The sequence below is a fragment of the Nicotiana tabacum genome, chromosome 3 (assembly GCF_000715075.1).
Source record: "Nicotiana tabacum cultivar K326 chromosome 3, ASM71507v2, whole genome shotgun sequence".
Taxonomy (NCBI): domain Eukaryota; kingdom Viridiplantae; phylum Streptophyta; class Magnoliopsida; order Solanales; family Solanaceae; genus Nicotiana; species Nicotiana tabacum.
The window spans coordinates 23,751,308-23,777,816 of NC_134082.1; positions in this window are offsets into that span (position 1 = coordinate 23,751,308).

Consider the following 26,509-nt stretch of genomic DNA (forward strand, 5'->3'; position numbering starts at 1 on the left):
GAGTTTGTCGCTCAGTGTCCTAGTGCCAGCAGACGAAGGTAGAGCACCAGAAGCCTGGAGGGCTAATGCAGACTATGGAGATTCCGACTTGGAAATGGAAAATAATCAATATAGATGTCATTGTAGACATACCTCGTACCCAACATAAGCTCTATTCAATATGGGTGATTGTTGATACCTTTACAAAATCATCTTATTTTCTGCCCATTAGGACTACATATTCCATAGAGGATTATGCAAGACTTTATATTAAAGAGATAGTACGACTGTATGGTGTTCCTCTATCTATTATCTCGGATAAAGGAGCTCAATTTACAGCTAACTTCTAGAGGTTAAGCGTGCTATTCAAACACTTGAGAATATGTTATGAGCTTGTGTGATAGCTTCAAAGGTATCTTAGACGATCATCTGTCGCTTATTGAGTTTGCATATAATACTAGCTAACATTCCAGTATTCAGATGGCTCCATACGAAGCTCTTTACAAATGGAAGTGTAGGTCACCTATAGGGTGGTTCGATGTTGGGAATACTACATTAGTAGGACCAGAATTGGTACAACAGGCAATCGAGAAAATTAAATTTATACAGGAAAGGCTATTAGCAGCTCAAGGCCGTCAGAAGTCTTATGCGGATAATCGACAGCGAGACTTGGAGTTTCAGGTTGACAACTGGGTATTCCTAAAGGTATCACCGATGAAAGGTGTTATAAGGTTCGAAAATAAAGGAAAACTTAGCCCTTGATACATTGGACCAAATAGGATCATACGTAAGGCAGGCCAGTAGCATATGAGTTAGACTTGCCTCCGGACTTAGAGTCTATACATCCAATCTTTCATGTGTCTATGCTCCGTAAGTGATTCAGAGATCCTTCCAGAATCATGTCAGTTGACGATGTTCAGGTCACAAAGCAGCTATCATATGAAGAAACTCCAATTGTTATATTAGACAGACAGGTTCGGAGATTGAGAACTAAAGACATAGCTTCGGTGAAAGTACTTTGGAGAAACAACAATGTGGAAGAAATAACATGGGAGGCCGAGGAAGACATAAAGTCTATATATCCATACTTATTTCCTCCTCCAGAGAAGGGTCCGACTGAGACATCACAACCTTAAATAGTACATGAATTAAAGAAAATAAGTTTCGTTGAAGGTTGCCGATTTGGGATAAAATATGGTCTGAGCTATAATACCCGATATTTATGAACTAGTACCATACAAGGTACCATATGACCGTGATAGTATAATGTATAAAGTGTATCAAAAATAAGTAGAATTTTAAGTAACTTGAGACAATTCTTAATTATGCGGGTAATTGTATTATTACCGCGTAATTGTATTATTACCGGGTAATAGAATATTACCTAATTACCTAATAACTAGATAAAGATTTAAATTTCCCACCCCAACCCTCACCCCCACATCGCAGCAAGCCACCTCTTAAGTAAATGACTCTTAGTCATTTCTTAATATGTGGCAACCTAATACATTAGTGTCAAGACATCTCAAATTCCAAGGCTTTCCATGATCTTGACAATTGAAATTATATACACCCTCTGAATATAAGTTATTCTAGAAAGATCATATATATGTATCGTAGCCTTTGCTTTTGGTGCCAAGGCAACTTATAGTGTTCTTGTATCATAGAATAACAAGTATTCATGAGACTAAGATAAATCAAACATGTTTCATTTGCATCTCTCGTTATATTTTGATTGAACTTTAGTTGAACTGATTCCAAATATCTATCGGAAAGAAATCAGTCCAAGCTCCTAAATGCAGTTATGTACCATTACAAGAAATTTTCCTCCAACTCGTTGTCAATTACTGGGTGATAGAAGAATGATGAAGTAGTGATTCTTCTATACGACATTGTATTATGTGATATAGAAAATAAAAGACACTACCATCAGACGTTAGAAATTTCCTACAAGTTTTCAACAAAATTCTTGCAACCAAACACTTCTAACAAGAATTATTAGCACCTTAGCAACGTAAAATTTTGCGGTTCTAAAGGAGTACGATGTAAATTTTTCAAGAATATCATACGGATTTTTCCCTACTCCAGGTATGTCAAGGCTATCCCTTCTTTCTTTTGGCATGATCAATACGACACAAGCGAAATGAGCAAATGCACTATTTTCATAAATTACTCTATTCATAGAAATGTTAGAGATGTGTGTATTCTTATTCTCCCATAAGTCTTATTATTCCATCGTCTATTCATGGGTCTTAGAAAATACGTAAGTGTATAAAGTCTATTTCATGATATTATTCAGAGGCAAAATGGTCTTATGACACCCAAAAGATTTTATTGACGTACATATTATGCATTGCATTCATTTATACTGACTCATGACTAGATGTCGGTATACACGTATTCATGTAAATATATGTATGTGGGATATGAGAAAAGGTGACGGCGTTATATACGCACCACCACCTGATCAGTTGGTATATGTTGATGATGTTGCCCACAGTGCCTGAGACGATATGATGGGATGCCCTCAGAGGCTTGATGATGTTATGTACACCTATACCTATGCATGACACGACATTTATATGCACGTGCATAACACTATAAATGTTGTAGAATTTATAAAGTTATTCAGGCTTATAGGTGCATTTCTTTATTCCATGTTTCATCTATGACTTTTATATACTGATTTTCATGTCGTACATACTCAATATATTATTTGTACTGATGTCCAATTTCCCGAGGCCTGCATTTCATGCTCGTAGGTGCAGGTAGGCAAGTTGACGATCATCCTTCTTAGGATCCCGTATCAGCGAAAGTTGGCGTGCTCCACTCGATCCGGAACCTCTTTTGATTTTGGTACGATATGCTTGTATACATATATGGGTATGATGTGGCTCAGTCTCGTATTTGTACAGTTGTATTTCAATTAGAGGTCTATAGACAGTTATGTACAGTTGGATAGTATGTGGCCTTGTCGTCTTCCAGCTTTGGATATGCAGTTGTCTTAAGTAGCCTTGTCGGCTCACCCCACATAGTTTGTACGTATATGTATATACATCTTTTGGATAGGTTTTCCTTACGCACGTTATTCTCGTAATTCAACAAATGTTATTCATGTTTATATCTTAGTCGCATGCTTATAGGTGTTCGACAGGTAGGACTCGGGCACTCGTCGCGGCCCATCTGTTTGGGTCGTGATAGATTTTCCATAAATTTAATTTTAAATATTGTATAAAATTATAAAATATAGTTGGAAATCCATTAACGATACTTACTCAATAAATTGGTATGAAAATCCCATTCACAAAATCGCCTCTCCTCGAAGCTAGGGTTAAAAATGTAGATGAAATGAAGCTAAATCTCGGAATTCTCAGCACTTAACATGTTGCAGATGTCTAATTTGCGACAAGGGGTTCACAAATGCGAACCCTGCAAATGCTGAAAAAAGATCGCAAATGCAAACTAGAGGTTTCCCTGTTAAGGTCGCATTTGCGACCAAAACTTTGCAAATGTGAAGGCCAGCTTTCGCAAATGCGACAGGCTCAATGCAAATGCAAAAATTTCCCAGCCGCCCAGGCTTTGCAAATGCAAGGCTTCTTTGCAAATACGATGGCTGCATTTGCGACCAGAACATCGCAAATATGAAGAAACCAGAACCCGCACTCAAAATTCAAGAAAAATCATTCTGAAACCAATTTGAAACTCACTCGAGCCCATGGGGCTCTAAACCAAATATGCACACAAGTCTAAAAACACTATGTTACGGCCTGCAATATTATGTCGATATTACATCCTGTCGTATTGTATTATGATGATATTACGCTTCGCAATGCCAAATTACAATGATGTCGCACCTTGTAGTATTGTACATTGAATTTGTCATAAGGTAATTAACATCTGTCTAAGTAAAAGATTATTTGGTTATTATAAGGATTATGCTATTTTACAAGTGATGGGTAAATTCGTGACCGTGAAAGAGGAAGCAAGTCAAAGAAAATGAATGTTCGTCCAAGTTTGGCATTTGTGATAAAATACGGGTCGAGCGATAATACCCGATAATTATGAACTAGTACCATGTAAGAAACCATACGACTACGGTAGTATAATGTATAAAAGTATATTAAAAATAAGTAGAATTTTAAGCAATTTGGGGTAATTTTTAAATTATACGTGTAATTGGTTAATTACGGGGTAATGGAACATTACCCAGTTAACTAATAAGTGGGTAAAGATTAATAATCTCTACCCCATTCGCCATGTGGCAGTAGGCCACCATTCAAACCTATGACTAATTAGTCATATGTGCTTAGTGGCTTAAAACGTGTAAGCCACTAAAGAGTTACAAGAAAGGCTTGGTCATATTTGGTCATTCAAAAGCATAGATCATTTTTAGTCAAAATGAAATGTAACTCTTTCACCCAAAATTCAATTCTCTAACCAGAACGCTAAAAGCTTAAAAATACGAAGATTTCATTCTTCAAAAACATGAGGTTACATTATTCAATAATGTGAGCTTTCAAGAATTCAGTAACGTATGATTTCATGGATTTTCCCCTACTTCGAACCGCCGTTACGTGGTTTCGCAATCAACGGGTGTTAAAGGGATTGTCAGAAGAATCGGTTCAGACAGGGGAAGGTTATCCCTTCTTTCTTTTCGCATGATCCATACGATGCAAACGTAACGTGTGATGTTTGGCTTAAAGTATATATATTTTTATGTATATCGCCTCATATTTTACTTTTGTTTCGTGAATTTGGGATGATTTATATTAATTTGAAGTGTTTTTATGTGTAGGAATGATTCGGGAGCAATCGGGGCCGAAACGCGCAAGATTTGAGCCAAAACGAACAAAATCGGAAAATTGAGTATTTGGGCGCCACAAGCAGCGCTTGGCACCATCTGTGGTACTGGATACAGAATTGAAATTAGAGGCAGTGCCCCGGTGGGCTCCTGGCGCTACCCAGGGCGCTGGTGACGTGATTTTGTCCTATTTTACCCGGGACACGGTTTATTCGGCCCTAGACCTACCCAACACGTATAAAAGAAAGACTAAGCCTATTTAGAGGGTAGAGACACCACTTTGGAGGAAAAATACACACGAAAAGCAAGAACATCTCAGATTTCTTCATGTTTTCTAGTATTTTCAATTATTCAAAAGATATGCAATTGTTTTATTACATCATGAGTGGCTAAACGCCCATTGTTCTTGGGTTATAATTTAGCCATGAATATTGTTGTTTAACGTTGACTTAACTTTGATTATAATTCACTAATATATGATTGTTTCTTAATTGTCTGGCTAGCAGTTAGGTTGTATTTACTATCTATGATATGCTTGGGAAAGCCATGTGTAGATTATAGAAGAATTGAAGAGAGCACGATCTTAACCCTTAGGGGGAGCGGATTTGTGGTTAGGATAGGAATATACCTAGTCATCGTGCTTAATTAAATATCGTAATCTTAATGCATTCTTAATAGATCATAGGAATATAGGCATTAATCTATTGAGAATAGGTGAGTAGTACTTCGGGAGAAGGCTATGAGAGCATTTATCGATTAATTAGCAACCATGAGTGAATTATATGAAAGGGAGAGTTAATTAGAACACAATACGAATGGTGAATCGATCACAACCCTGGAATACTTGTCTCTACTGAATACACAACAATCAACTCGTTACTTGATAATTTAGTTATTATTTAGAATCGTAGTATAATACAATCATATTATTAGACTCTGATTTTAGTTGGATTAAATAACAATTTTAGGGATTGAGTGAGTAGTTTATACAAGTCTCTATGGGTTCGACACTAAACTTATCATTATATTTCTTGTCGACCACGTATACTTGTGTGTGCGTTTGGGAGCAACAAGTTTTTGGCACCGTTGCCGGGGACTTGAATATTAACTACTTTCTAGTTTTTTCTTTAATTATTTATTTTGTCCAGTCTAACGTTACTTGATTGTTGCTCGATCTCAGGAACTTGGATAGAATGCGAAGGGCCAGAAGCCAGGACCGACTTCAAGGCTTTGATCCTGAACTTTATAAAACATTTCATAGGAGGTTGAGGGAAGCAAGGGACACGAATGATAAGGATAAATAGTAAATCTGAATGAACAACCACAACCACACGTATTTATTAGAAGAAAATATTGAGTACAAAATACTTATATTATATATCTTTAACAGACTTAATAACGATATTAAAAGAAAAATTTATGATATTTTAGTTACTTTTGAAATAATATATGTAATGGAACAAGCATTTACAGAACTAATTGTATCACAAGAAATAGATATATTAGATCTATATGAACTAGATTTATATTCAGATTAATGATCACATATCAAGTTAATAAAATCTGTTTATAAATGAAACATAACACTTTAAAGGATATGACCCCTCAAATTCTAGTTCATAAATGAAACATAACACTTTAAAGGATATGACCCCTCAAATTGACAGGTATACATCTCAGTATTAAACATGACCCCTCAAATTGGTATCAGAGCTATGGAAAATAAACATTTATATTAAGAAGCAAATCATGAAAAATAACACTGACATTAATAGTACAAACCCACAAAACAGTGAAACAATTAAAATAACTAAGAAATCGCAGAAAATTAGAAAGAAACTAAAGAAACTATACATAGAATATGAATACTTAAGTATCACAAAAATAAACAAAGCTAGGTTGTCTAAATTAATCGATATAATATCTAAAACAGAATATAAATATGTTTGTTATCTAAAGGATAAAAGATGAATAAAGAAGAATTCGCACTAGAAGAGAAAACATATGAGAATCCGGAAGGATTAAAAATAACAATAATATTTTCCAACTTAGGAAGAAGATATAAAAAAATAGGAAATAACCTAAACTTAATGTTAGAAAAAGAAACTGTAAAACTAGAGGATAGTTTAACTGCCATGGTTAGAATAACAAAAGAAAACGAAGAAATAGATAGAAAACGAGAGATTAAAGAAATACAACAGCAAGCTAAAGAAAAAATACAACAGATAGAGGAAGTAAAAAACACTAAAATAACAGAATTAGAAAAAGAATTAGAGATGCTAAAACAGATGTATGCAAATAAACTAAAAGAAAAGGAAAAACGTAAAGAAGAAGAACAAGAACTAAAACTAACAAATGAGATAGAAAAGTTCAAATTACAGTTAGAAGAAGTACATGAGAGTCCATCAAAAATAAGTATAAACGAAATAAATGACCAAAGTGATAAAGACACAGAACTAGGAGAAAACTATTCAGAAACAAGTGAAACATACACAGAACTTATAGAAAAAACAGAAAAGATAAAAATAAACCCAGAAATAAATACAGGAGATATGAACGAGGATAAACCAAGCATATCAGGAGTAAAAAATCCAAAACATTTCAACTCAACCTATTACAGAGTAAGTTATGATGCATATGATAGAAACAAAACATTATGGGATAAAAGGTTAAATAAGAAATGGGCACCAAGACAGATAACTGAGCAATATAATTTTTTAGATCTAGATTGTGTAGCAGATATAAATAAAACAATACAATTATGGATAGGATATATCTCAAAACAACTAATAGATAATAAAATAGCAATAGCAGAAACACCAGGATATATAGAAAGAACATTAATAGGAACTGTAAAATTATGGTTACAAAATTTATCAAGTGAAAGCTTAGACACATTAAGGAGTAATAAAAAACTTGACGGTACAACTACAACAACAGCTACAGATATATTAAATAAATATGAAATAGCAATAAGAAATGAATTTAGTAGTATGACAACAGAAGTAGAAGAACAAAATAAAGAAAAAATTACAAATAGGAATTTAATGACAAAATTAGCAATATGTAATATGTGTTATATAGATGAATATACTTGTGCATTTAGAGACTATTATTATAAAGGAACATATAGTCCGGATGAAAGTAAAGAGATAAGAAAATTATATTTTACAAAATTACCAGAACCCTTTAGCTCAAAAATAATAAAAAATTGGAACGAAGCAGGACTAGCAGATACATTAGGAGCAAGGATAAAATTTCTACAAAACTGGTTTATAGAATTATGTGAAAAATATAAAGAAAACATGAAAATGGAAAAAATATTAGTAAAAAATTTGGCATGTTGCAAAAGTAGAATAGCACCCCAATTTGGCTGCACATATAAATATTTTAAAAAAGAAGGAAAGAAAAAGAAATTTAAATCAAAATATTCAAAATATAAATATAGGAAACCAAGAGGAAGATATTATGTAAAAAATTATAAACATAAAAAACCATATAGGAAAAAGAAAAAACTAACAAAATGTACTTGCTATAATTGTGGAAAGCTAGGACATTTAGCAAAAGATTGTAAATTACCAAAAAACCCAAAGAAGAAACAAATTACCGAAATATTGATAGGTAATGATAAATATACACAAGTAGAATATGTAGATTATGAATTAAGCAGTGAAGACAGCATATATGAGATATCAGAAAACGAGTTCTCTGAAAATGAAAAGGAAATAAACAAGGATATAGAAGAATCAGATGAGGAAAATTATGACTGAAAAAGATATACAAATTATACAACAAGAAGAACACCAAGATGAACAATCTTCAGAACAAAAAATAATATTTGACGCTAATATATTTGAACAAATAAAAGGAAAAGAATTGGATCTAAGCATAGACAAAATATTAGAAGTACCAACAATAAAGAATTGGTTTAAAAGACAGAAAGAAGAATACTATGTAGTAAGCCAAAGAGAACATATAATAGATTGTAAATACATCAAAGGTAAAGCACAAATACCAATTTTAAATAAAAGACTACTAAATAAAGAAATACAAGATATAAAAGCAAAAAATCCAATAAAATATGTACACTTAGGAGGAACGGAGATCCTAATAAAAGCATGTTTTAGGGAAGGAATAGATACCCCTATAGAAATATACTTTGCAGATGATAGAATTGTACAACCTATAGAAAAGAGTATAATAAGTGCCGTAAGAGGTAACTTAATATACCAAAAATTTAAATTTATAATAAGTGCTAACTATTCAGTAGCAGTAGATGATAAAAATATAGATAAATCATTAGTACTATACTGGAAAATATCTGGAATAGAATTAGCACCAGGAAGTAAAATATTCACAGCAAGATGTAAAAATCTATATGTCTTAACAACAAAACATAAGATAACAGCTAAAAATAAAATAAATAAAATAAAAATGGAAAATCCATTCGAAAGAATAGTATCAGTTATAGACAACAATGATTACAGTTATACGGAAATGGACATGGATGAAGATTTAGAAATAGTAAAAGAAAGATTAAGTACATCAAAACGAATAAATAATGAAATGCCAGAAACGTCATCAAGAATAAGTACATCAAGAAGAATAAATTATACCACTCCACAAAAATTAATAGAACAAAAAATAGAAGAAATAAACTCACACCATTATTATATAACAGGAATAATGGACCAAAGAAAATATTTAATACTAATAAATACGGGACAGGAAGAGAATTATGTTATAAGAGAATTAATACCAGAACAAGAGATAGTAACAATAGAACAGCAAAATTCAGAACTACCAAAAGCGTTAAGAAAAAACGAAGAAACAACTGAAAAAGAATTAATTATTGGAGGAATACAAATATTAATAAATTTTAAAATATATCAAGGCGATAAAAACATTACACTAGGAATAAAATGGTTAGAAAAAGTCAAACCATATAAATTAGAAGATAGGCAATTAACAATAAGTTATGAAAATAAGAAAATAATAATAAAAAGAACTTTGATATAATGCCAAAGATATACATACTTGCCAAAATAATAGTAGAAGGATATTATAATAGATATTATACACCTATGGTGGATACAGGAGCAGAAGCTAATATGTGTAGACATAATTGTTTACCAGAAAGTAAATGGGAAAAGCTAAAAACCCCATAGTAGTAACAGGATTTAATAATGAAGGAAGTATGATAACATATAAAGCAAGAAATATAAAAATACAAATATGGGATAAAATATTAACCATAGAAGAAATATATAGTTACGAATTCACAAATAAAGATATATTATTAGGAATGCCATTTTTAGATAAATTATACCCACATATTATAACAAAAACGCATTGGTGGTTTACTACCCCGTGTAAACAAAAATTAGGAGCAAAAAGAGTAAATAATAAAGTAAGAAAAACAACACCCTGGATTAAAGGAAGTGAAAAGATTACCCAAAAATTAGAAAATGTAATACAAAGTAACCATAATATAGAGATAATCATTTTCTCAATAAATAAGATAAAACCACTACAAGATAAATTAGAATTACTATATAATGATAATCCACTCCAAGGATGGGAAAAACATCAAACAAAAATAAAGATTGAACTAATAGATGAAAATAGCATAATAACACAAAAACCTTTAAAATACAATTTTAATGATTTAACAGAATTTAAAATGCATATAAAAGAATTATTAGATAATAAATACATACAAGAAAGTAATAGTAAACATACTAGCCCAACATTTATAGTAAATAAGCATAGTGAACAAAAAAGAGGAAAAAGCCGTATGGTTATAGATTATAGAAATTTAAATGCAAAAACAAAAACATATAATTATCCGATACCAAATGAAATACTAAAAATTAGACAAATACAAGGATATAACTATTTTAGTAAATTTGACTGTAAATCAGGATTTTACCATTTAAAACTAGAAGATGAATCTAAAAAGTTAACAGCATTCACAGTACCACAAGGATTTTACGAATGGAACGCATTACCTTTTGGATATAAAAATGCACCAGGTAGGTATCAACATTTTATGGATAATTACTTCAACCAATTAAAAAATTGTATAATATATATAGATGATATATTGCTATATTCTAGAACAGAGAACGAACATATAAAACTACTAGAAAAATTCATACACATTGTAGAAATATCAGGAATAAGTTTAAGTAAAAAGAAAGCAGAAGTAATGAAAAATCAAATAGAATTTTTAGGTATACAAATAGATAAAAACGGAATAAAAATGCAAACCCATGTAGTACAAAAAATAATTACTTAAATGAAACACTTGATACAAAAAAGAAGTTACAATCATTTTTAGGATTGGTTAACCAAGTAAGAGAATATATTCCTAAATTATCAGAAAACTTAAAACCATTACAGAAAAAATTAAAAAAGGACATAGAATATCATTTTGACGAAAAAGATAAAATACATATACAGAAGATAAAAAATATGTGTAAAAAATTACCAAAACTATATTTTCCAGATGAAAAGAAACAATTTACATATATTTTAGAAACTGATTCTAGTGATCACAGCTACGGAGGAGTTCTAAAATATAAATATGATAATGAAAAAATTGAACACCATTGTAGATATTATTCCGGATCATACACGGAACCACAATTAAAATGGGAGATAAATAGGAAAGAACTATTTGGATTATATAAATGTTTGTTAGCATTTGAGCCATATATTGTTTATAACAAATTTATAGTAAGAACAGATAATACACAAGTAAATGGTGGATAACTCGGAAAGTACAGGATTCAGTAACTACAAAGGAAATAAGGAGACTTGTATTAAATATACAAAATTTTACATTTACAATTGAAGTAATACGAACTGACAAGAATGTTATTGCAGACTACCTATCAAGACAAAGGTACCCAAATAGATGAAAGCCAAGAATCAAAAGACATATTTACAATCCTTACTACTCTATCCTTACAGATGGAGAGTATGGGAAAAAGATTACAACAGCTAGAGGAAAGCAAGCTAAGTCAGCAGCATGACTATAAAAATGCGGAACTAAGTCAAACGGAAGACTCTAAACTTCCAGAGTTAGAAGGAGACGTTGGGAAACTCCAAAAAACCCATAACACAGTTGCTTTATATACAGTTGCAGGTACAAGCAAACAAGTTAACAAAAAGCCACATATCAATGTAAACCTAAACAACGTATTTGATAAGCCATTTACATAAAAAAAGCCAAGAGAAGCAATAGTTATAGCCCCACAAACTACAACCTATGCCAATAGCCTACACCACAACAAAAAGGTATATAACCATATTACTCAAACATATATTGAGAATATATATAAAATTCAGACATTCTTGAACCTAAACCCTAGATCAACTACTACTACAGATCCAACACAGGATTATGTAACCCAAAAACTACAGGGATATAATAGGCTTATAGCCCAGCCAAAAACAAAAGCAAACTTAGTAAAGACATGTTACAACTACGGACTACTTAGCACAGTATATACCCACGACGGAGAAGAAATAATTGGAATACCAGAGCTATACAAAGCATTTGTCACCTTCAAGAGAATTACAAAAGGCAACCTATTCTTCATCAAATTCTATACAGCACCAGCGGAAATACTATATGACGAAATAAAACCCATAATACAGGTGATAAAGATAGGACTAACACGAGATATGATAATACCGGAAGAGATAGAGAAACAACCGGAGATACAGAAAATGGAGATACCAAGTTTCTATGCCAATAAAAGAATAATTGGTATAACAACTATTATTCAAGAACTAGCTAACAATTATCTACAAGGAAATGCTATATGGAGCTACTATTCCAGAGACCAGTTAATGATATATGCCAACTCAAAGGAACTACGACAAGGAGATATGGATGAAGTCCAGAAATGGATTTTATCATTATTAAAGCCAGAAATGCAACCAACTACCAGAGCATTGAAAAAAGAATTTATTTCAAACGAGTTATTAACAAGATACTGCAAACTAGTAGGACACAAATATCCAGACCACATATGTTCAAAGTGCAACGGAGATGATAACTATGTACCAGAAGTCCAACTAGAATGAAGGTATCAACAAGAAGACAAAAGAAGAAGACAGCTACTGGAAACACATAATGTAAAGTAAATAGTACTAGTCACATTCATGAACAGTAAATGTCGTTCATGAATAGTAAGAGTCATGTAAAAAAGTCGTAAAGTAAATTGTACTAGTCACATTCATGAACAGTAAAGGTCGTTCATGAATAGTAAGAGTCATGTAAAAAAGTCGTAAAGTAAATAGTACGAGTCACATTCATGAACAGTAAAGGTCGTTCATGAACAGTAGGAGTCATTTAAATTTTCTATATATTTTGTAAATCAGAGGAAGGGAGGACAGCCTCAGACATCCTCATACTCACCTTCTCTCTCTTATCTTCTCTCAATAAAATATTTGATTATATACAAACTTCTGAAAGTTATGGAGCATTCAAACGAGTTACAAAACCAGGTAAGTTTATTCATAATCATGTTTAACTAAACTCTTATATTCCTTATAATCTCTTGAATATCATAATTGTTTATCATGTTATAGTACTGTTATAAAGAACATCTTGAGAAAGTTTGCCTGTCTAATAATGCTGAGAGTAGTTAAGCCCAGACTATGCCATCCTAAAGTGGAAACCAGTAGGCAAGGAAGCCGTTTAGGGGAGTACACAGAGTTGAGGCGCTGTTAGGGTAAATGATTGAAGCATGAAAAACATGGTAGTGACCAGAAAAGATTGTTCAGTATAACTTATTAAAATATAATAAACTCTATGATAAACAAAGAGGTTAGAGGGAATATGTTTAGTAAATACATGATAAGGATAAATAGTAAATCTGAATGAACAACCACAACCACACGTATTTATTAGAAGAAAATATTGAGTACAAAATACTTATATTATATATTTTTAACAGACTTAATAACGATATTAAAAAAAAATTATGATATTTTAGTTACTTTTGAAATAATATATGTAATGGAACAAGCATTTACAGAACTAATTGTATCACAAGAAATAGATATATTAGATCTATATGAACTAGATTTATATTCAGATTAATGATCACATATCAAGTTAATAAAATCTGTTTATAAATGAAACATAACACTTTTCATTATATAAGATTCTATAACACCCAGAAATGGAAACTTCTTAAAACCCTCAGTAACATAAATAGAAAAATAGATTGTGTTAAACACAATATTAAAACCTGCAAAGACATAATTAGATATAATAGATTACGTAATAAAGCTTTATTAACTATAGAAAATGAAATTGAATTCTATGAAGATAAACTTGAAAGTTATCAACACAGAAAAGAAATAAATCTAAGAAATATAGAAACCATGGATATATGTATCAACAGGTATACATCTCAATATTAAACATGACCCCTAAAATTGGTATCAGAGCTATGGAAAATAAACATTTATATTAAGAAGCAAATCATGAAAAATAATACTGACATTAATAGTACATTTCTGAGATGGGTATTTATACCACGGCCTTAGAAAGAAACTTCCCATAGGTACTTGGCAGGCTACGAGCTCTAAATATGCATAAGTTCTTGGAATGCCCGAGGCCTGCAAACCTGAGCACGGTTCGAGAGCTGTATGCTAACTGGGATTACCAATTGGACACTTCACGTGTAAGAAGGAAGGATGTGCCAATGGATAGAGAGTCTTTATGTGACTATTTGGGGGTTGAGAATGCTAATCCAAGGAGACTCCAACGATTTATCAGAAGCCCGAAATATGAGTTGATACGTCACACTCTTTGTGGCATGGATTCCAATGCTAAGTGGATAAGGAAGCAGGGCAACATTCACCTTTCTATGGTTTGCTCTAACTTCAACAAAGCTGCCAAAGTATGGCAGAATTTTGTACAAGCAAGACTCATGCCGGCGGAGCACAATAGTGACTACACTCGAGCTAGAGTGTGTGTCATCTTCTTCTTAATGACTGGCCGACCCACTAATGTGATAGCGATTATGCTGAGTGAGATGGCCCACACGAGATTTCGGCGACAGATTAGGCAGTTCTTCTTCGGCAATTTACATACTCATTATAATCTATTTCTAGGAATGCCGGAGTACCCCGGACATGATGAGGTGGTGGAGGCTCCGTCAAGGCTTATGGACATCACATCTTTGTTGGAGACATCGTCAAACTCACCCCCGCAGCTCTGATGGAGCGAGATGAGAACTTCAATAGGTACCTTTATAACTCGATGAACTTACTCATGAGCAGGGCAGGTATTACAGATGAGGAGCGTATGCATTTACACAATGATTTGTCGAGCACATCCAAGGAGATGTTGGGGATTGCACCTGGCAGCCCCTTTCACTCGTCGGAGGACGTTAAATCTCTCAAGGGCTCAGACACTGAGGATGAGGATGGGAATGGTGCTACAGGGCCTATGCTTTTGGTGCCTCTAGGACCGGATGATGATGAGCCTAGAGTTGTTGGTGGAGGGCATGATGCGGAGGTGGACTCTGCCTGATAGGGAGTTTTTCTTTTCACCCTACTCTATTTTTCATTTTTACTTGCATCGAGGGCTATGCATAGTTTAAGTGTGGGGTGGGAGGAATACTACCTGTGATGTAGCTGTATATCTTGTATCAACTTATTTTAATTTGTTTATTTTAGTAGTTCTATGTAGCTTAGTTGCTTTAAATCAAAAGATAAAAAGTATAAAAATACAAAAGAAAAAAATAATTGAAAAAGCTCGGACTTTTCCCGACGATAGATCTTTTGGACAATTTTCTTGAGGGATAAAAGTTCGATTAAAAAACACCAAAAAAATGTTTTTTTAGTACAGCTAGATAGTATTCCTTGGTTTTTCTTTGGGCACCGGTTCTTTTCCAAGGATGTAGCTCGAACCGAGTACTTTATTTTTTCTTTAGGAGTAGTTAGGAAGAAACTAAGTCGCTTTAAAATACTCATTGACATGGTTGATGTTGGCACATTAGGCTAGGACATAGATTATGTTTTCTCGTGTTTTTGGTTTGAATTGTGAAGCCTAAGTAAAGTAAATAGCCTATTTTGTGATGCCTTTTCTCATTCGTTTAACTCGTATGCTATATAGTGCAATATTGCTTAAATTCCTCAATTATGTGTGCTTGCTTGACTTGAGAGTTGAACAGAGCTGTCTTGATTGAGTCGTGTGCAATGTGTGTGTGAGGATTTGTGGTTTTCTGTGCTATCCTGTGTAGTCTAGAAGTTGTCATGTGTGTTAATTGAAGCGAAATTGTAAGTTGTGCTAATCTTGGAGGTGATGTAGGCATTTTCTTGCTTGATCATGGATGTGCTTGTCACATAAAAATAAAATTTTCCATTGCTAGCCTCTTTGAGCCTATAGACCATTCTTTTGGCACACACATTGCAGCCATACCCCTATTTTGTTCTTAATTAGCTATTGATTGAACTTTTACCTCCTAAGATACTTAGTCACTAAAATAAATAAGGTTAGAGATTCGGGAGTATCTTTTGAGTGGAACCATGGAAGGGCCTGTTGGTGCACTAAAGTTGAAAACAAAAGACACTAGCCAATGAACGTTTATGTATGGAGTATGCGAAAAAAAAAGAGAAAGAAAAACAAATTGCAACAAAAGAAAAAAAATATGATAGTTCAAATATTATACAAAAATACACACCTCCAATTCTTAATGATTTGTGCTAGTGGAATTATAGAAGTGCTTAATTGAAAAGAGGGCTATGTTGTATATGGCAAGTGAATTGGTTGAGAAGAGTATGTGCTTGAATTGTGAATGTAGTGTATTAAATTTCTTAGGAGGGTTAGTCACTATTTCTAAATGTATCATACCCGTCCCTTAGCCTACATTACAATCTTAAAGTCCTAATATATCCTAGATTTGGCTAGCTTAAATTAGTAGAAATATACACTACGGGCAAGCTTATAGTACGACCACGGGAGCATATGAACTCTTTGTGAGAGTGAGTGAATTTTGTTTAATTGTGCGTTGTACTTAATCTATATTCAAAAGTATATTTTAATGTGTGGACTATCTATATTCACTCTTTTGTTTGTTGGTGAGGGCACATGATCTCATGAATGATTGGTAATGTTGTAAACTTTATTGTTGGGTAAGAGCATGAATTGAGGGTGCTTAGTGGTTACAAGTCGGCTTTTGAGGTTGGGTGGTGATAAATAGGTTGTTGAAATTGATTGAATTGAAGGGTTATACTTGGGCATGCTTAAACGGGAAGAATGTGAAATTTTGTGCGTTCATGCTTGTGTGCCGGTATTGATCATAGTCAAAGGTATAGTGTGTGGTTAAAAGTTAAGGTTCTCCTCTATGATTGAGACTTGTACGTAGTTGGGAGTTTATTAGATAGTCTCATTGCTCGAGGACGAGCAAGAGTCTAAGTGTGGGGTGTTGTTGTTTAGCTTAAGTTTTGTTTCGTGAATTTGGAATGTTAAATGCTATGATTTATATTAATTTGAAGTGTTTTTATGTGTAGGAAAGATTCGGTAGCAATTGGGGGCGAAACACGCAATATTTGGGCCAAAACGAACAAAACTAGGAAATTGAGTATTTGGGCGCCACAGGCAGCGCCTGCCGCCACCTGTGGCGCTGGAGACAGAATCAAAATTAGAGGCAGCGCCCTGGTGGGTCCTTGGCTCAACCTAGGGCACCGATGATGTGATTTTGTCCTATTTTGCCCGGGACACGATTTATTCGTCCCTAGACCTACCCAACACGTATAAAAGAAAGACTAAGCCTACTTTAGAGGGGAGAGACGCCACTTTGGGGGAAAAATACACATGAGAAGCAAGAACATCTCAGATTTCTTTATGTTTTCTAGTATTTTCAATTATTCAAAACTTATGCAATTATTTGATTACATCATGAGTGGCTAAACACCCATTGTTCTGGGGTTGTGATTTAGCCATGAATATTGTTGTTTAACGTTTACTTAACTTCGATTATAATTCACTAATATATGGTTGTTTATTCAATTCTGTGATTAATTATATAATTATCTGGTCAGCAGTTAGGTTCTTTTTACTATCTATGCTATGCTTGGGAAAGCCGTGTGTAGATTAGAGAAGAATTGAAGAGAGCATGATCTAAACCCTTAGGGGAGTGAATTTGTGGTTAGGATAGGAATATACCTAGTCGTCGTGCTTAATTAAATATCATAATCTTAATGCATTCTTAATAGATTGATTTCATAAGAATATAGGCGTTAATCTTTTTTGAATAGGCGAGTAGTACTTCGGGAGAAGGCTATGAGAGCAATTATCGATTAATTAGCAACCATGAGTGAATTATATGAAAGGGAGAGTTAATTAGAACACAATACGAAAGATGAATCGATCACAACCCTGGAATACTTGTCTTTACTGAATACACAACAGTGAACTCGTTACTTGATAATTTAGTTATTATTTAGAATCGTAGTATAATACAATCATATTATTGGACTCTGATTTTAGCTAGATTGAATAGCAATTTGAGTGACTGAGTGAGTAGTTTATACAAGTCTGGATGGGTTCGACACTCAACTTATCGACACTCTGATACGTGCATGTGCGTTTGGGAGCAACAATGTGCAAATGCACAACTTCCATAAATGACTTTATTCATAGAAATGCTACAAATGCTTACATTCTTGACTCTCCATGTGTCATATTATTCTATCATCTGTTCATGGGTCTCAAAAAAACTACGTATTTGATATAGTTAATCCGAAAGGCATATTGAGTTTTATGGCATTCCGAGAAAATCTTATTAATGTATTTCTTATGCATTTCATGCATTTATTCACGTACATTGACCCATGACTCTAACGACATTATATACGCGTATATGTGTATACATATATTTATATGTATATGGGATATGGGAAAAGGGTACGATGTTATATACGCACCACCACCTGATCAGCTGGTATACGTTAATGTTTTTGCCCACAGTGGCCGAGATGATATGATGGGACGCCCTCAGAGGCTGATGATATTATGAAACATGTACCTATGCACGATATGACATTCATACGCATATGCATGACACAATAATTATTTCATTATTTACAAAGTTATCCAAACATATCGGTGGAGTCATTTACTTTATATTTCCTCTATTTTTGTTTTGTGCTTATTTATGTGCCTTACATACTCCGTACATTATTCATACTGACGTCCCTTTTTTTCCTGGGGACGTTGTGTTTCATGCCCGCGGGTCTTGATAAACAGGTCGAGAGCCCTCCAAGTAGGCTATCAGCTTAGCGGAAGATGTTGGTGCGCTCCATTTGCTTCGGAGTTGCTTGTTTGGTTAGTATGAGTTAGATTTATATTGTTTGGTATGGCGGGACTCTGTCCCGGCCTTTATGCAAATTATGTATTCTTAGAGACTTGTAGATAGATGTCATGTACGTAAAAGATCGTATGGCCTTGTCGGCCTATGTTCAGTGTTTAAGTGGTTATTTTGGTCTTAGAGTCCCATATGTTTAATGTATAAGTTGGCATTACCTGTTGTATTATACCTATTTCACGGTAGCCTCTCCAGCTCCGTTATTTATGATAGTATGACATGAAAATATACGTTATGTTGGTACTCGGTTGAGTAAGGTATCGGGTGCCCGTCGTGGCCCATCGTTTTGGGTCGTGACAAAAGTGGTATTAGAGTAGTTCTGTCCTTGGGAGTCTATAAGCCGTGTCTAGTGGAGTATTGTTTATGGGTGTGTCGTGCACCACACTTATATGTAGGAGGCTATAGGGCGTTTAGGACTGTCACTCTTTCTTCTTACTCTAGATCTTGTGGTAGAGCTCACTTATAAGAATTCATGTCTCGAACATCTATTCGTAATAAGACGATGCCTATATTCAGAAAGACAATTGACAAGAGATATAGCTGTGGAATTGTTGATTTAGAGGAACTCGATTTTGCATCTTGCTTATGATAAGTAAATGTGAGGTCTTTAGCAGATCATGGGTGTACTGAAAGGTGTAAGCTTCCTAATAAGAAGCCTTAAGGAAAGAATGCCTATCCACCTTTATGGTGAAAGACAACGAGAGATTAAGAAGATAAATACAAGTTTCAACAAGCAAAGGAAGCAAGATGAAGAAGGGTACGAGGCACCCAGTTAATGAAGATTATCAGTATTACAGTTCTAGCAGAAAAATATAAGCATTGTGAGTTACCCTCAATACTAACAGAGGTATGTATAATTGGCCACACCCATCTCAATTATACCATATTGGGGGCTAACAGGTGTAGATTAAGAAGAGGACGGGATATCACGATCCGAATGGGGTTAGAGTGGCCCAATATAGTGAATGGATTGTTTGCTTTAGTTGACATTTCTGAAGGATATTGCAAATGCGCTAATAGATCTCCTCGTGAGACACCAAGATGGTGCACCCTAAAATATTAGAGCTAGATATGAGCACTGGAAGCCTTGAAGGAATAAATATTACCTTAGTGTGGCTCCCGTCCCCAGTAAAGAAAGAATGTTAGGCGATTGGAAGATCCAAGGGATGGAGCAATGGGAGCCAAAAGCAAAAGAATGTTTTGTTCGAGTTTTCAGAGTAAAGTAGTAGACATAGATAATTAGCAGGAGATAAGAAGAGAGTTAATGAAGCATTATAAGTAAGATGTGATACATGGATGACAACGGGAGGTCAAAACAATTATGACAGTATTACAGAGTTTACAGTCAAGTGAAGGAAAAGACAAAAGATGACAGGCCTTGAGACAATAAAAGATTATAGGCCATAAAGTCATATCCTCATTTCGAGAAATAAGTTCGCAAATCTAACGTGATTAACAGAAGGAATTAGACCCCAAATTAATAGAAATCAATATGGACTGGTGAACAAGATAAACTAAATATGAATTACGGTCTGAGTGATTTGATAATAGTCAGCATCATGAGAATTTCAAATCGCATTCCGACGATAATAGAATGGACAACAAAAGCAAATTCATGAGAAATTCAGAGAATGGTCATTCAGGAAGACGCTTCCCTAAAGCAAGCAATGTTAGCAAAGTTAAGCTTAAGGGACTATATGTACCAGTTACATTAAGTGTCACCCTCATGAGTAAGGGAATTTGTCATCCTTGGTATAGAAGGATTGACGCAAGGCGAGTAAAGATCATTGATGTTGTGAAATGATATCAACGATGAAGAGGTAAAACATCTATAGGTAGATCCTCATGGCTTCAGCTCTTACTACACCCCTAAAGGGGGGAATGTGGAGTGATGTGGCATTAAGTCAGAATTAAGTGGTTCTAGTGACTATGGAATGGTAAAGGAAAAATGCCATAAATGAAAAAGGAAAGAGATGGCACTTATCCAAATCTTACAGACACGCTACGATTCAAGAATATTGTGCAAGCACAATGTCAAGAAGAGGAAGTAAAGGTTCCCGCCCGAGTTGTTATTAATAAATAAGGAGCCACTATGAGACGTAAGTTAATACAAAGGAAATAACCCAAGAAAGATTACGAGGAATATTGATATGAGAATGGGCCAACGAGTAATTAGTAATTGCTCAGGAAGATCCCAGTTATGGCTAAACAAAAGGTTACAGACGAGTCATCAGATCGTGTAAGATAAATATAGTAAAACCCAACATGGAGAATTCAGCCTCGAAGATTGTCATTATAATACTTAGGATATATTCAAACAAGAGTCGGGGTAGTTAAAGGTACCGTATGAGTGTTACGGGGATAAAAGAAAGTTCCACTAGGAAGGTAGTCAAAATATCAGTTTAGAAGCAACCATACAAGCAAAAGGGCATGGAAGTAAGCAACTATGGATTATTATAGGCAAGTAAGGACATCAAAAAGGTCCATAATAAGCTCACAGCTTTACGAGAGTCAAGGGTTATCCCAAAGTACTACAACAAAAAACTAGCTGAGGAGATAAGAAAGAATGCTTGAACCTAAGCACAACGACCTAAAGAGGAAATGGTCGTATAACAACAATCTCGTAATAACATTGTAAGCATTCCGAAGGAAAGTGGCACCTACCGTGGCTAATGAATGGGAAGTAAAAATTAAAAGTAATATTTGAGATCATATGGGTTGTATGAAAACTCTGGCAAGTGTGGGCAATAAGATAAGCTAAGTATGGATGCAACAAGGGGGCAGAAATACCAGGAAAAGTAATAGCTTACGTTGAAAGAAAACTAAGATGGAAAAAAAGAAATTATTCGATCAATGATCCAGTGTAAGTTACATTATGAATGCACTCAAGGGTTCGGAGTTTTATACATGCAACATATACAGCCGTAGAAGATTCTGATATACATTAAAAGAAAGAATTGATCCCAGGATTTAGACGGAAGATTAAATTGTTAAAGGATTGTATCATGTATATTCCTCAGCGCCCATGAAAGGCTAAATAGAATAACTAATACCAGTAACCATACATCGAAAAATAGCTTAAGCCGATGTAAAGGCCGATCAGAAGAAGGATGAAACTCAAGAGTTATATCACCCAAGTAAATCAGGAGTTTGATTGTTAGACCTAGAAAAATAGAAACATAGTGATCGAGAACATGGTAGAGGTACGAGAGAGATAGTACAATAACCATAGTCTATAACGGCTCTATGATAAAGCCAGTTAAAAAAGGTAATAGCCTCATAAGAAGTCAATATGAAGCTCCCACTAGAGGTGCATGTATTATAAGAGAGCTTCAAGTTGTGGGTGTGATTATACCTATGTGGAAGGGAGTCCATGAAAGAGGTAAATGATATGATGTGACTTTAAGATAAATAAGGTAAAGGTGAACAACGTACGAGATACTCAAATGCAGAAGGTTGTGAATAGTCCATACTTCAGATAGAAGGCTAGAAGCGCGGGGATTCAATATCCCGGAATATAGCAACATCCTCAGTGGTATATCTCATAGCCTATGGTTTCTAGGTATCGAGGAGGCTAACTAACACAGTAAAGAAGAGTTAGAGACGATGTAATGTCTCGCTTGATATTCCAGAGTGACATAAAGAAACCTCTGATACAAGCAAGTTGAAGGAAGTTTGTGACTAATATAAATAAATATAGGTTGGGCACGAGCTTAAGTATGGCAAAGAAACAAGGTTTTAGGAAGGCAAGAGTAAGGATACGAAATGGTGAGTGAGAAGTTGACGAGAATGGATAAGTCCTCAGGATTAAACCCATGAAAACAAGTGAGCTAATGGTTTCTCTAAGTCATAGAAAGCTCAGTATAGCTTGAATGAACTCAAAGGAGTCTAAGACTAATATCATTTGAAAGAGATGAGGGTGTATTGTTGTAGATAAAGAATGACATTTGGACCTTCGTTTGAATAATGATTTTGAAAAAAGAAAAGAAAAAAAGAAGAGAAGGAGAAAAGATTTCACTGATGGCACGAGATTAGGATACGCCCCCCCCCCCAATAAGGTAAATTACATTGAGACACTATGAAATACGATTATGGAAATAACTTCAAATATTCCTCAATGCAATGTAAGCCCTAGCGACAATGTATTACGTAAGGAGTTTCAAATCTTCAAGTGGAGGATCGTAGATCAACATTGAAGTGAATCAACAATGGATAGATAAAAGTTACAATGTATGACATGAGATGATGCCATCCTTCTTAAGACGAACGGTAATGAAGGAGCATTAAAGGACTGAGATTTATACCTAAAGGATAGGCAACAAAAGTAACTAGGAGTTTGTTAAGCATACCTAAATAACGATAAATTGAAGTAAAAAAATCATGGTATAGTATGACACATGTAGATGCAGTAAATCCATATGAATGGATAACCAGGTCTATGAAATAAAATATGGCCATATTTGCAAGTTCTACAAAGTATCGAGCAAAGAACCTAAGTACACCTATAGATGCCCAGAGAGGCATCGTATTAAGCCTTTTATATGTTTACAAAGTAAGGCATAGAGATTGACTAAAATCTAAAAGGAAAAAGAAGAAATGAGTCGCATAAGCGCATTTACAAAGCCAGGATCATACAGGCTACATGACATGAGGTAGCAGCAGTTGCGAAATTAGAAAGAATTCGACCACAAGTCATGATATGAGCAAAAGGACTAAAGGGGGGAAATGCCCTAGACTTTGGATTTATTCAAAGAACATTTACCTAAATGAAAAGGAAAATATTAAAGTATTCGCAAGAGCTATGGGTTATGAAAATGATAAGTGCATCAGCCAACATTAGAGGACGAATGTTTCGAAGGGGGGAATAATGTTACGCCCCACAATATTACGTCGATATTACGTCCTGCAGTATTATATTACCATGATGTTAGGCTTCGCAGTACCAAATTACGACGATGTCGCACCCTGTAGTATTGTACGTTGAATTTGTCATAAGGTAATTGACATCAGTCCAAGTAAAAGATTATTTGGAGATTATAATGATTATGCAATTTCACAAGTGATGAGTAAATTTGTGAAGGTTAAAGGGGAAGCAAGTCAAAGAAAATAAATGTTTGTCCAAATTTGGCATTTGGGATAAAATACCGGTCGAGTGATAAGACCCGATAATTATGAACTAGTACCATTTAAGATACCATATGACCATGGTAGTATAATGTATAAAAAGTATATTAAAAGTAAGTAGAATTTTAAGTAATTTGGTACAATTTTTGAGTCATGCGGGTAATTGGATAATTATCGGGTAACGGGACATTACCTAGTTAACTAATAAGTGGGTAAAGATTAATAATCTCTACCCCACTCGCCACATGGCAGTAGGCCACCATTCAAACCTATGACTAATTAGTCATATGTGCTTAGTGGCTAAAAACGTTTAAGCCACTAAAGAGTTACAAGAAAGGCTTGGTCATTTTTGATCTTTCAAAAAACTTAGATCATTTTTGGTCAAAATAAAATTTAACTCATTCACCCAAAATTCAATTCTCCAACCAGAACTCTAAAAGATTAATAATATGAAGATTTCATTCTTCAAAAAACGCGAGGTTACATTATTCAATAATGTGAGCTTTCAAGAATTCAGTAATGTACGATTTTATTGATTTTCCCCTACTTCAATCCACCCTTACGTGTTGTCGCAATCATAGAGTGTTAAAGGGATTGTCAGGAGAATCGGTTTAGGTATGTTAAGGCTATCCCTTCTTTCTTTTGGCATAACCCATACGATGCAAACGTAATGTGCAAATGCACAACTTTAATAAATGACTATATTCATATAAATGCTAGAAATACTTATGTTCTTGATTCTATATGTATCATATTATTCTATCATCTGTTCATGGGTCTTAAAAATGCGTATTTGATAAAGTTTATCCGAATAGTATTTACCGTGAAAATGGTAATAATAATTAAATTTGTTGATAGGACTCTAAAAATACGTGATCTATTTTTATGGAAGTTGTTAGAGCAGTTGACGCTAGATACGTGAATATAAAAGAAAAAATGTGAGCTAAAATGGAATTATAATCAAACCGAGAGGTTAGCTATTCGGGCCTCGGACTGAACGATGAGGGGCCTCAAGGTCGATACCTGGACTCAGGCTCAAGCTATCGGGGGTAATCCGAAAAGGGCTAATAGTTAGGATATAATTCAAGGAGGCTCTTTATGGGCAATAACAAGCAATAAATGAAGAACAAGTATGAAAGTAGTAAGCAATAGCAATAGTGTCAGGAGAATATGTTAGAGAGAAAAGAGAGAGAGAGTTGTTATTTATCTTGCGTAGAATAGTTGGAGCGACAGTCGCTACAAAATGGAAAGGATCCCCTTTATATAGGAGGGGAATCCCAACATAGTACAAAATGTATTAATTGTAAAGGCATGGAGATGGGATGACTAAACGTGACACCAGACTCTGCCAGTTCTATCTGCTTGCCTTGGGAACTCCCCATCCTTGGAATCGTTGTTAGGTCGAGCGTAAATGGACATCGAGGGAGAGAACTTGACCGCAACCTCGAAGACTCGAGATCTCGAGATGACTTCCCGAAACACCTTAATGAAAAGGAACGGGACCCTCTGATTTCACCGTATAGAGATAGTCTCTGCGTTTCCTAGAACGAAGTAATAGGAAACGATTTTGAGCCATCGTTCCGAGAGCATCATTGCCGTGACTAAGAGCATTAAATTCTATGTACCAGAAAACCGTTCGAGGTTCACCGCCAAATACGATTATCGAGGAACCCACGAACTGCTATTGGCTCATCCTTTCCGCTGCCCAAGCGATTCCTATAAATATATCGACTGTTTGATAATCCTCATCTTTGTAGCATCTTCAAATTCACGAGTCCATACCCATCTTCTTCTACACTCTTCCATCTAGATTTCTGAGAGGAAATTTTATCACTGCTATGGCTAGGACTTCTAGAACGATTCCTCGGCGGAATGAAGCTGTATCTTCATCTCGGTTGTCCAAGGAGAAAGCCAAAGCGGTACCAACTCTGGGATAGTGCACTCCCTCAAAGCTTGATATGTAAAAGATTTTACCGTCGATGCCACTTCATCCACACCGGGACGATGTGAACATGTGTCCCGATACATTAGCGTCATGACCAATATCGAAACAGTAAAGGCAGACTACCGATCGGGAAAGGTAGTGAAGGTGGAAATTCTCGGGTCTTACCACAAGGTTGGCTTCCTTTATATGTAAAACCTTGGGTCCTGCTGAATCCCCTGCTTCTCCCTCTGAAATAGATCTAGTTATCCTTGATTTTTG